The following is a 13,992-nucleotide window of genomic DNA, read 5'->3' on the forward strand; positions in this document are numbered from 1 at the left end:
GTCAATGGCTAGCTGCAACTTGATTTTTTGTTTCCTTTTCTTTCTTCTCCTTCCTAGTGCTAATGGACACTGCCCTCTCTAACAACTTCCACGCCCATTTGTCTTAGAATGGTCCAGATTGCTTTTGTAACTCAGGAATGGTTAGATGCCTGTGGGTTGTTGTCATTTTCAGATTTGCCATGGAAAATATATGCTGTTTTTGTTGTCTGTCTAATCAATTGGTGCTGGATTTGCAGAGATTCCAATCACCATGAAATAAAGCCTCACTGAGTAGCTCAAGTTGAGGCTTTCCATGTTGATGGCCATAAACAAGAGACCCAAAACAATGAGAAAGGACTCAAAGCACCAACAAGTGTACCTGGGGAAGGTCTCATTTGGAGGTTTACTCCATCGTCCTGTATTTGGGTGTTCTTCCTATTTATTGTGGGGGATTGTGCTAATGGTAGTGGCACTGAACAGGCTTTCTTAGAGGACTGTGAAAGATGATACAGTGTAGATACTAACTCTTCTGGAAAGCCTGTTCCTTTGAGATGATCTAGAAGACTAACATTCTCAATCCAGGATGCTAGTGTGCCTCATGAGGTCCGGGAAGTTTCCTATGTTTCTATAAGTCAGACTGGCTTCTATCTTTACAACAGCATAAAGAGAAAGACAGAGTTCCTGCTAGGAGTGGGGTCCTAATATCTGTAACAAGTTCTCATTTGATCTGTAACAGTTCTCATTTGACACATGATCAAATGAGGCTCAGAAATATTAGGACCAGAAAGGAGCAAATGGAATGTATTAGGCTGCATTCTAAGATGATCCTCAAGATTCCCACTGTGTTGGTGTATATGCCCATGTAATTCCCTTCCCTTGGGTGTGGACATGACCTGTGAATATGATGGGAGAGTTACTCCCACGATTAGATTACATTATATGAAAAGGGTTTTCAGATGTAATTAAAGTCCCTAACCAGGTGATGTTAAATTAATCAAAAGGGAGATTATCCTGGGTGGTCCTGACCAAAAAGGTAAGCCCTTTAAATGGGATGTAGAGCTCAGAAAGATTGTCCTGCTGGCTTTGAAAAAGTAAGAAATATGAGAAACTCAAGTGGGAAGGAACTTCAGGGTTCTCTAGGCGCTGAGAACAGCACTAGGCTGACAGCCAAGAAGAAAGTGGGGTCATCAGTCATACAACTGCACAAAACTGAATTATGTCAACAACCACACGAGTGTGGACGTGGACCCTAAGCTCCAGAAAGGAACACAGCCCAGCCAACACCTTGCTTTCAACCTTGTGAGATACCGAGCACAGAACCCAGCTAAGCCATGCATGGACTCCTGACTCATATAAACTCTATGTTTTTTAAGCCATTAGCTGAGTTTGTGGCAACTTGTTATGCAGCAATTGAAAACTAATGCATCCTTAATGTTGAGAAATAAAATTCAATGTATGGCAACAGAAGGAGACCAGTGACCTAGTTAATAAACTTGCTTTTTCCATCTTACAGGAACTTCAAAGATGTGGCCAATATTTAAACACCAGCAATAGAAAAAGACTATTTAGTTTATAAGCAAATGATTCCTATGCATTTAAGACTACACTGACCATTACTGAGGAATAATTTTATCTGTACAGGTAAAATATCTTAGGTATTAGATTTACTAACATTTCTTTTGACTAGAAAAAGAAGGCACAATTTAGTTCAAAATAATGCATTAGATATCTATAAATGCATCAAAAAGTCCAATTGACAAGAAGTAAAGACTGAGATGTTTCTGTTTGACTTTTTCTGCACTGGGACTGTCTTTCGTACTTATTTACTGCTTATCTTATTTATACCCTAGCACATTTGTTTTCAGAAAGCAAGGACTGAGGAATGAGTGTTGACTTCCACAAACAGTTTTTGGTGATCACTCTGTCACATTCCATGTAACAGGAAGGAATTGTTTCAGGCCGATTCTAGTTTTCCTCACATAGATTGCTTGCTCACATCAGATGATTACATCAAACGTCTATGTGATTGAGGAAATTATAGTTTCTCACAATTCAAGATCTGAAGATTGTCTCTTGCTGTAAAGAATCCATTGGACTGATGTGAGAACAAATTGAGTTAATTTTGAGGACCTAAAAGTTATAAGCCATTGAAAAAACCTTAGTCATGAGGAGTTTAATATGATATGAATTTACAGAGTAGCAATGAACCCTAAGTTAGAATTACTCAGTTTTACTAGAAGTAAACAGGCCCAAAAGACATAAATCAAAAGTAAGTAGAATTCAAATCAGTATAAGAGGTTACAACAATCTCATCTTTGTAACAATTAAAAGAGCTGCCTTGTGTGATAATCAGTTGCCAGTTCCTAGAAATGATTATACAGAGCTTGGAATATCCCTGGTTATGAAGGGTATAGGGCAAATTCCCACACTACACGGGAGAGTGAACCCAATGAACAAAAGAAGTCCCCGTTTTAATTCTAAGAATTTTTATGATTCTAAAGAAAAAAGATGTAATCATTTAAAGAGATATCTTACACCATTATATGCCTGTATTAGGACACAATTTATGGTATGATATATACATCACTTACATATAACAGGAACAAATTTATGCCTTTTTTCCTTAGGTAAAATTCAATCTTGATAATTTACTCAAACTCTTTAATGGTGAAGGGAGGAAAAACACCCAGCCATAGTTTCTGGTATTTAAGGCCCCATACCTAGAGATTCATATATGGCGGGGGGGGGGGGGGGGGGGGGGGGGTGGTGGATAATTAAGGAAGCAAACAGAATAATTAGTCAGATAATTGAATACAATGACACATGCATAACTTTATCAACCATCATGTTCTACACCACCCTGGAAAATTCTACCTCAAACAAGTTGGAAAGCACCTCTGATCAAGAATAATCCTCGGGGCTTCCCTGGTTCGTGCCCCGGTCCGGGAGGTTCCCGCATGCCGTGGAGCGGCTGGGCCCATGAGCCATGGCCGCTGAGCCTGCGTGTCCGGAGCCTGTGCTCCGCAATGGGAGAGGCCACAGCAGTGAGAGGCCCAAGTACCGCAAAAAAAAAAAAAAAAAAAATAGTCCTCAATATCAATTTCTTGAGAAATCCTAAGTACAATGGGCAGCACTATGATCTTATTCTCATAGAATCAGTTATCCCTTCTTCAGAGACTTCACATTTCTCAGTTAATTTGATGACTATTTGTCTCCTTTATTTTACTGCAAACTCCAGGACTCAGGGATGATTTTAAATTTTTATCACCATCACCAGTACATAAAAAAGGACCTCAGTGATCAAAATCTATTAAATAGGCAAATAAATAATAAGACAAAAAAGGCAGGAAGATAAAAGACCTTAACATCCCCTAAGGGGCACATTCAAAGAGCTCTTCTTTCTCCCTCAAGGCAAGAGATGAAGGGGGCTTGGCCTAGTATATGTCGACAGAGATAGAAGTAGAGATATTCAAGTTATATTTTGAAGATAGAAGCTACAGGACTAACGAATGGGTTGTTATAGAGGATGGCGAAGAAGAATGAGTCTAGGTAGACTAGTTTATAACCTGAGTTACCAAGAGGATGGTTTACTGATATAGGGGCCACTGGGGCGTGAACAAGATTTGTATGAGTTGTCTACCACTGTATAACAAAGTACTATAAAACTCAGCAGCTTAAAACAGCAAACACTTATTATCTCATTGTTTCTGTGGGCCAGGCATCCCAGTGCGGCTTAGCGGATCCACCCTCTCTGGGGTCTCTCACAAGAATACAATCAAGCGATCAAAATGCTGGCAGTGGCTGCAGCCATCGCAAGGCTCAGCTGTGGCAGGAATAACCTCCAAGTTCACACGCGTGTAACTGTTGGTAGAATGCAGTTCTTCAGTGGTTACTGGCCAGAGACCACTCTCAGTTCCATGACCACTCTCAGTCATGCGGGCCACTACAGCCATCACAGCACAGCAACACAGAGTGAGGAAGCCAGGAGAGCCAGAGAAAATGCAAGGCAGATGGAAGTCAGTCTTCTGTAACCTAATGTTAGAAGTGACTGACATACCATCACTTTTGCTCTACTGATTAGAAGCAAGTCATTAGCTGTAGCCCACACTCAAGGGGAGGAGATTACACAAAGATGTGCGTATCAGGAGGCAGAATCGTTGGGATCCACATTAGAAACTCTCTACCACAGGTACGGACAGAAAAACAAAGAGTTCCTTTTTGTTCCTAAGATGTCTTAAGTTTGAACTCGAGTGGCCTTTGAGACATCCAAGAAGACGTGTCAAGTAGGTAATTGTCATGATTCATGAGTCTGGAGCTCAGAGATGTGGGCAAGGGATGGCACTTTCCGTATTGTCAGTCTATATTTAAAGTCATAGGGATGGATGAGACCATCTCGGAAGAAATTGGGACGGAGAGACAAGGCGAAATGGCTTGATACCAAGTTCTGGCGAACCCCCAAAATTTTAGGTTAAATAGAAGAAGGCAGGAAGGGAAAGAAAACTCAGGAGTGACCAGACGACAATTAAAACCAAAGACTCTGGGTGTTGCAGAACCAAGAGAGAAAAGTGTAGAAGAATAAAGAATGGTTAACTCTGGAAAATGTTGCTGAGACATGGCATAAGAAGAAGACAGAAGAGCGACATTATAGTTTTAAAAACCAAAATATAGAAATGACCTAATTATATATCAACAGGAGACGAGGTAAATAAATTGTGGTATATTCATGCAATGGAATACTCTGAGCAATTAAAATGAATGAAAAAGAGAGACAGTCTAATCAACATGGAAAAATCCCCAAAGCCTAATGTTGAGCCAAAAAAAAAAAAAAGCAATTGTTACAAAGACAGTTATTTAAAAGTTTTTTTAAAAATCTAAAACTAAGTATATATACTTCTGTAGATCCATTTGTATTTAGGAATAATGTAAAAGCAAGCATAGGAATTATTTTTTTTAAGTCCTGAAAGCAGTGACATCTGGGGAGGGAGTAGGGGGAGTGTGACCAGGGAAAAGTATAAAATAGACATCACCTTAGCTGTAATGGATTATTTCTTTTAAAAGTTTGAAGCAAATGTAGGATAATATATGAGCACTACTGGTATAATTTTCTCTTTTTGTCTATATATTTGAAATATTTCATAGAGAAAATTTTAAATTAACAAAAATCAACAAGATTTGGCAACCTTTTAAGTGTTTTTTTTGTTTGTTTGTTTGTTTTGCGGTACGCGGCCCTCTCACTGTTGTGGCCTCTCCCGTTGCAGAGCACAGGCTCCGGACGCGCAGGCTCAGCGGCCATGGCTCACGGGCCCAGCCGCTTCGCGGCATGTGGGATCTTCCCGGACCGGGGCACGAACCCGTGTCCCCTGCGTCGGCAGGCGGACTCTCAACCACTGCGCCACCAGGGAAGCCCTTAAGAGTAGTTTTGAATGGAGTAGGTTAAAATGGACTAAAGAGAAAATGAGAGGTAAGGAATGGTAAACTCTACTGTTGGGAAGTTGGACTTCACCATCTGAGTAATGTTGGAGAAGCTATTTTACCTGTCTGAATCTCAGTTTTCTCATCTGTAAAATGATGTATATGTGTGTGTGTGTGTGTGTGTGTGTGTGTATATATGTACATATACACACATTCGCACATGCACACACACATATATGCATATATTGATGAATGTAATAGGCAATAGATAAATCATAGCTATAATTCAACCTTCACAGTGAGGGCTGAAAAAAGATAATCTTTCAGAGCTTGGCTAGAATGTAGATTACAGATAAAAGAAATGAAAATGGAAGGGAAAAGAAAATGGCAGGGAATACTGCCAAATGGTATTCAGAGCTATCTGTCTTAGTACAAAGAAACTAGAAAAAAGATCTTCAGAAGCCAGCCAAACTTCGTGGCTTGACTGTAGTTACATGACTTTCAAAAGAAAGCAGTGTTCCTGCCCTACCCTTTCCACCACTGCTCTCCCAAAAAAAAAGCATAAAGGACAAAAAAGAGAGGGCATCTCTTCAGCAACTGCTTAACTAAAAAAAGACAGGCTGACACAGGAGCCCAAAGAAGATGATCATGGTAGTTATGACTAGGGTGGGGGAGGCAAACTAAGCTCAGAGACTCTGAACAGAAATCTAAAGGGAGTTGATGCTGCTAAGGAGGAATGGAGTAGAATTCCTGAAGCTGGATTCAGGAACGAAAAGTCCTAAGAATCTTTTCCCAAGCATCACGTGCCCATTACTGGTAGAGCGCCATTTAACAATGGTCTTTCATGTTCTTGCCGTGTGCCAGGCGCTATTCTTGGCACTAGGAAAACACGGCGAACAAGACAGAGTCTCTACCTTCATGAAGGTTATATTCGAGTGGGAAGAGACAGATAATAAACAATGAAAGAAATTATAAGCAGTGGTAATTTCGAAAAGTAAAGCAGATGAGCACGAGGCGGGGAGGGGTCAGAAATTAAAAATCCTGTGAGCAGGGACATGCTAACTAGTAAGGTGACTTGTGACATGTGGTGAGTATGGGGATGAGAGGCCAGGAAATGAAGGATGACTTGGTGAGTCTGAACTTCTCTTTGTGAATCCCAGTTCAAACAGGATAAAGGACAAGATGAGATTTGATCTGATGGTTTCAAGGCACAGAGATAGTGGCATCCAGGCCGTGAGTGTGGGTGGGGAAGGAATAAGATGGGGGAGGCACAGCGGTCCAGCCAGCTGCACACAGAGCCCAAGGGCTCTTGACTCTGATTTGCTCTTAAAGGGAGTTTGAGCTGAATAATCTACTGACAGCCAAAACTGAACTGATAGAAGAAGAAATACATTGTTGGTGCCTGACTCTTGCTTGACCTGGGAAAAACTATGAAGAATGCTGTAATTAAAGGCATCGGCACAGGACAGAGCCTGTGTCCTAAGGGACATGACCAAGGAGACAAATAGATCTGGGCTTTCAGAGACATGACGATGCTAATGATGTCTTGAGCATTGGTGAGAAGGCCTGGTGTGCTGTGTCCCAGCCCAGCTCCATGGTGATTTAACAACACACAATGACTCAGGAGTGAGCTGCTCCCGGTTAAGGGTGAAGAGAAGGTGCTGAGTGAATCCACAAGTATTTCATCTTCAGGTCCATTTCTCAGAGAAATCTCAGTGTTGAAAATCTTCAATGTGTGTTTTTTACCAAGGAATGAGTGGGGGGCCTACCTACCAACAAAAGTTCAACTCAGCAAGTTCCCTGTGCTACCAAATGGGCTCGTGACATACATGCTGCCGGCAGTTTTCATGAATGCGATGGATTTTTAGTTAAAGTAACAGCAAACAACCACACAGTGCTTATACTGCACCACATACTTCCTGAAGTACTTTAAATGTATTGATTCATTGTTTGTTTTTTTTTCCATTTAAACATTTGAGAGAGGATTAGGTCCTGCGGATTTTAATTTGAACTAGTAATAGAGAACCACATAATCCTTAGTTGCTATTCCCAAGTAACAATAAAAGCATTGTCAATAGGAAATAAATTGCAAAACAAAAACATATAGAACACTACATACCTATTAGAATGGCCAAAGTCTGGAACAGTGACCACACAAAATCCTGGCAAGGATGTGGAGTAATAGAAACTCTCCTTCATTGCTGGTGAGAATGTAAACAGTACAGCCACTTTGGAAGACACTTTGGCCATTCCTTATGAAACTAAACACACTCCTGCCATATGATCTAATAAACACGCTCCTTGGTACTTACCCAAAAGAGTTGAAAACTTATTCTACACAAAACCTGCACATGGATGTTTATATCAGCTTTATTCATCATTGCCAAAACTTGGAATCCACCAAGATGTCCTTTAGTAGGTGAATGGATAAATAAACTGTGGGACGTCCAGACAATGGAATATTATTCAGTGCTAAAAAGGAATTAACTGTGAAGCCATGAAAAGACATGGAGGAACCTTAAATGTGTATCACTAAGTGAAAGAAGGCAGTCTGAAGAGGCTACGTACTGTGTGATTCCAACCATGTGACATTACGGAAAAGGCAAAACTATGGACAGAGTAAAAAGATCAGTGGTTGCCAGGGGTTAGGAGGGGAGGAAGGAATGAATAGGCAGAGGAGAGAGGATTTTAGGGTAGTATAAAATATAATGTATGATATAATGAGGGATACATGTCATTATACATTTGCCCAAATCTACAGACTGTACAATATCGAGAGTGAACTATAATGTAAACTACGGACTTCGGGTGATGATGATATATGGATGCAGGTTCATCATTTGTAGCAAATGTAGCCCTCTGGTGGGGATGTTGATAATGGGGGAGGCGATGCATGTGTGGCGGCAGTGGGTATATGGGAGATTTCTGTATTTTCCTTTCAGCTTTGCTGTGAACCTAAAATTGCTCTTAAAAAAGTCTTAATTAAAAATATTTTTAAAAACATAAAAGAGAAAGTAATAGTTTTGTACCATAAACCTTTCCCTTTTTTTTGGACAACAGACCCTTGACCCTTCCTTGACCATTTATTCGGCCTGAATGAGCTCTTCTATGAGGGCTGAGTTTGATGTTCTTTTGAGATAAGTGTTAAAAGAAAAAAAAAAGAAAAGGCATTGATTGCTAAGGGCTTGAAATGTGGACATCCGAAATGACGACTGCCCATAAAATCAGATTCCAGGGATTAACCAGTTCCTGACTGACTGAGAAAGGGATGCTATGAACACAGTCACTGGCAGGAAGTCTAGCTTCTCTCATATGGCTGAGATAGGGGAAGGTTATATGTTCATATGAACTTCCTGCCTAACAGTCCATCTCTTTCTGCTTCTTGGCATTTAACCCCGAAAAAGAACTCAACAACTTGCAAGGGGCCGGCCTAGGAACCAGAGAAGCAGAGACAGGGTATCCGTTATTGATTGAGTGAGTACCAGAATTCAGAGCAGGAAATGGACCAGGAGCCACAAGGCAAGCCAGTGAGGAAGTGTACAGAATTACCCAAGATCACGGCAAGTAAGGATTCCAAAGCTAGGTCATCAGCGAGAAGCAGGAGGATATAAATAGTACTGGTATATGGGGCAAGCACTATTCTAAGGCGAACAATAGCCTAGTGAATGGAGAAAATAGAGGAACTGTGTAAAACTCAGGAGGTCAGATGCACGTCCTGGAGAACTGAGACCGGAGTTTGCCTCCAGTGACAGGCTTTGGCCTGCTTCATGAGAAGGCTGGGCCTTTCCCTAGTGTGGACAAATCTGAGGCCCACTCTGGAATCATTTAGGAAGATGCTTCTGGAGGAAGGAATGCAGGGTGGGGAGCAGAGAGAGAGCCACGTTGTGAGCTGCGTAACGTGGACTGTGCTTTGGCCTGTAGATACCTCCTCACCTTCCAAAAGTAGGGTCTTCCATTGTTCTGGTACTGTACTCGATACATTTAGAAGTAGAAAAAAATCGACCTAAGTAGCTGATTTTGTAAGGATAGTGCTGAATATAATCTTTTTAGGTGAGCATTCCTTTGACTAATGGCCAAAAGTATAGTTCTCAAGTTCAAATAAGTAGACTAAGTAATCTATAACATAGATGAAAGGGATTCGGTAAAGCAAATCTCCCTTCCCTAAAACTTCTTCCGGAGAAACACATTTGCAGGGTTGCATTAGTCATTATTTTGCTAAAAAGATGGCAAAGGATAGTTAGGTGAAATCAATTCACTCCGCATTTGATGCACTCTGGTGTGCTCAATGCACCACAATAAGTATACTAACCACAGCGAGCCTCTCCTCCAGCTCAGGCACACTTAATAACCGGCACATTAGACATCTCACAGACCCGCACAATTTCCCTTCCATTTCCTGGGACTTTACTCATTCAATGAACACTTTTCTCTTTTCACTCCACTGGGGTCTTGGCCTCACCCTCAACTGTCTTCTACTGACTTCTTCAATAACAAGTTCCCAGGAAAGGGTATCTTTCCCTCACATCACACCCCAGTCTAATGGAACTCATCCCTCTTCTCTAGGTAGTCAGTAGCATTCCTTCTTTGCTTATCTTCTATACTACTGCAAGAGAAACTGCAAAAAAACAAAAACAAAGGCAATGAACATCAGCAAAGTGGTTATTTTTCTTGTGCTCAAGTCCCAAGGAGTATGGTCGCTGTGTGATGTCACTGGGGAATCTATGCGGCATCTGTCTTTTTGCTCAGACTCAGCATAGCATGTGGCTTTCATTTAATGCTTGTTGCCTTATGGTTGCAAAGTGGCTGCTTCTCTTCCAATATTGTAACTGTGCCCTAAGCAGGAAAAGAGGGAATATGACAGGCAAAAGCCACGCAAGTCAGCTGTGTCTGTTGCCATTTTAAAGAACATCCCTGAAGCCTCACTGTATGACTTTACCTATATCTTAATCATCTGTTCACATGACCAGCTATAATCACATGACCAGTTATAAATGCATAGGAGTCTAGGAAAGGTATATGTTAGATAGGAAACTTCCTACCCCAAACAGAATAGAGTTATTTTACATAGAATAAAGGAGCAATAACACAAGCAAAAAATCAACAAATGAGAATACATCAAACTAAAAAGCTGCTGCACAGCAAAAGAAGCAATCAACAAATTGAAAAGGCAACCTATGGAATGGGAGAAAACATATGCAAAACATATATCTGATAAGGGTTTAATATCCAAAATATAAAGAACTCATACAACTCAATAGGAAAGCCACAAACAACCCAATTTAAAAATGGGCAGAGGAACTGAATAGATATTTTTCCAAAGAAGACATACAAATGGCCAACGGATACATGAAAAGGTGCTCAGTATGACTAATCATCAGGGAAATACAAATCAAAACCACAATGAGATATGACCTCACATCTGTTAGAATGGCCATCATCAGAAAGACAAAAGATGACAAGTGCTGGAGAGGGTGTGGAGAAAAGGGAACCCTCTTGCACTGTTGGTGGGAGTGTAAATTGGTTCAGTCACTATGGAGAACAGTGCGGAGGTTCCTCAAAAATTAAAAATAGAACCACCATATGACCCAGCAGTTCCACTTCTGGGTATATAGCCAAAGGAAATAAAAACAGGACATCTAAGAGATATCTGCACTCCCATGTTCTCTGCAGCATTTTTCACAATAGCCAAGATACGGAAACAACCTGAGCATCCGTTAATGCCTGAATAAAGAAATTGTGGTCTATATAAACAATGGAATACTACTCAGCCACGAGAAAGAAGGAAATCCTGCCATTTGCAACAACGTGGATGGACCTTGAGGGCATTATGCTAAGTGAGATAAATGAGACAGAGTAAGAAAACGCTTTATGATCTCACTTATGTGTGGAATCTAAAAAAGCTGATCTCATAGAAACAGAGATGAGAATGGTGGTTACCAGGGCTGGGGAGTGCAGCAAAGGGGGAGATGCTGGTCAAAGAGCACAAACTTGCAGTTAGGAGATGAGTACATTCTGGGGGGTCTAATGTACAGCATGGTGATTATAGACAACACTGTACTATACATTTCAAAGTTGCTATGAGACTAGATCTTAAATGTTCTCACCACAAAAAAGAAATGATAATTATGTGACACGATGGAAAAGTTACCTAAGGCTATGGTGGTAACCACATTGCAATATATAAACGTATCAAATCAACGCACTGTACACCTTAAAATTATACAATGTTATATGCCAGTTATATCTCAGTTTTAAAAAGGGGAGAGCAATAAATATCAGCTATCTGGTGATAGACAAAAGAAATAATTACAAAAATATACAATCACAAGCTTCAGATAAATGGCAAAATGAAAAAGGTCAAGTTGCTATGAGAGCATACAAAAAGGCAGTGTGATCTAGTGTGCAGAACATGAGATCATCGTGAAAAACCTATTAAGTGAAACCTGAGAACTAAATAGGAATTAACTAGGTGACGGGGTACTGTGCTCTCTCCTTGCTACCTTCAAACTGGGGAAATGGCCAAACAGTCAAAACTGGAACCGTAAGCTTTTAAAATTTACTCCGAAGTGGGGACTTCCCTGGCACTCCAGAGGTTAAGACTTTGCGCTTCCAGGGCAGGGGGCACTTGCAGGGGGCACAGGTTCGATCCCTGGTCAAGATCCCACATGCCGCGCCATGCCGTGTGGCCAAAAAATAAAAAAGTTTACCCTGAAATGAACTATAACATGGGTGGGGGAGGGGCGTATTTTTTAAATCCCTGAACTTGGAGATGACGACCTTTCCAAAGCTAGTCTACATAAAGATCAATCCCTTTGTCTGAACTCACTCTTGGAATTAAAATAAGAAGCCAAGAGTTTTTTCTTCTTTTTTCAAAATCCAGCATAGTGTTGCTGCCAGTTACAGAAATGCAGCAAAGAAAACTCACGTACTCTTGCCCTTCCTTACATATCTTGGGGTCCAACCACAGAACCCTCATTAAGCTAACGTTGTTTGTCCTTTACCGTCTAGAATGTTACTTTAAACTGTTATTTATTGGAAAATAGAGGGAGATTTGCAATTTAATCATCACAACTGCACCTTCACATCCTTTATCCCATTTCTCTGTTGCAGCCTTCGGCACTTGTACGGTTATTGCTCCCACAGAAACTTACACTCGATAAACTCAGAGAGCACTTAATGCTGTATATTCTCAGCAGGCATTCTGGCACAGCTACCTCTAGAATTCCTCAAACATGCGCACACACCCACACCCACACCCACCCACCCACCCACCCACACCCACACCCACACCCACACCCACACCCACACAATCAAGTATGTATATATTTCTTTTTTTTTTTTTTTTGTATCCATAGACTTTTAAAATTCTGTTATTTCCTCTTCCAAGTACTGAAAACTCTGATGGAAGGATACTATCTTTTGCTTTCTTTCTTTCTTTCCACAATATCTGGCTTAATTCTCTGCAAAATAGGCACCGAGCAGACAGGGATGCCTATATTGTATCATGCAAGTCAGACCTTGTCAAAGGTTTGAGTTTGCAGAAGTGAGCTTCCAGGCTCACAAAACAACTGGAATGCAGCATTAAAAATAACTTGTAACTATAAGTCAGGTAGCATCCACTTGGCATTGTAAAATCTCAATGGTATAAAGACAGGCCATTTACTACTCATAGAATAGAAGGACAAATACCACAGGTGAGAGGGACAGCAGCGTGGTCCTTCATGGGCAGCAGTTGTCTCCTCTCTTGTTTAAGCAGAGACAGAATGACAGACCATAAGAAGCTCCCTCGCCCTGGCCGCCCCCAACCGTTTCCTGTCGCTGCTTACTGTCTGCACAGCTGCATTGCTGACGGCCAGGACTCACGCTGGCAAATCTGAGTCTGGCATCCTCTGGATGAAGGTGGGGGAACCTGAGCAGACACCTTTCCATGCTTGGCTTGGGGGACACGGAGGAGAGAAATGAGATCTGGGTCTAGCAAGACTTTTGATAAGCACATTCCATGCTTCTCAAAAAAACTAGGAAAATATACTTTAAATAACATATCTGATTTGAGAATCATTTTCAAAGAAGTACTAATATGTGATCCGTATTAAGTCAGTTCCAAAAGGATTCGTTCTCCTACACCAGGATGCTTCCTTTGTGATTTAGGTAATGGGCTTAAAGAGTATACTCACACAATATTTTCCTAATAGTGCCAAGCTAGGGGATGCTGCTGACAGCTAGGGAGAAGCAGTTGAAATAATTCTGACAAGTTGCAGAACTGCATGAGTACAAACGTGGTGCAGGTCAATGACAACTTATCTGGGTCAAATCAAAAAGGAGAAAAAATCTAATAACCTCAGAAATTGGCCTATGTGAGGTTCACATACGTCAGGCAATTGTAAATTGAGCAAAACAGATCCTGAAGAGTTGATTTTATGGATTGTAAGGTTCTTAGCTGCTACCAGTAACGATGACCTTATGTTTAAGAGTGGGCAATTGTCTCCATGGAGCTGAGCCAGGGACAGCCTCTGCTCCAAAATATCGCCCTTCTTGTTTCTGCACATCTGGATGTTCACCATTTGGAAGTCATTACTTTGGAGTATGTACTGTCCACTTGTA

Source organism: Delphinus delphis, chromosome X, assembly GCF_949987515.2.
Source record: "Delphinus delphis chromosome X, mDelDel1.2, whole genome shotgun sequence".
Taxonomy (NCBI): Eukaryota; Metazoa; Chordata; class Mammalia; order Artiodactyla; family Delphinidae; genus Delphinus; species Delphinus delphis.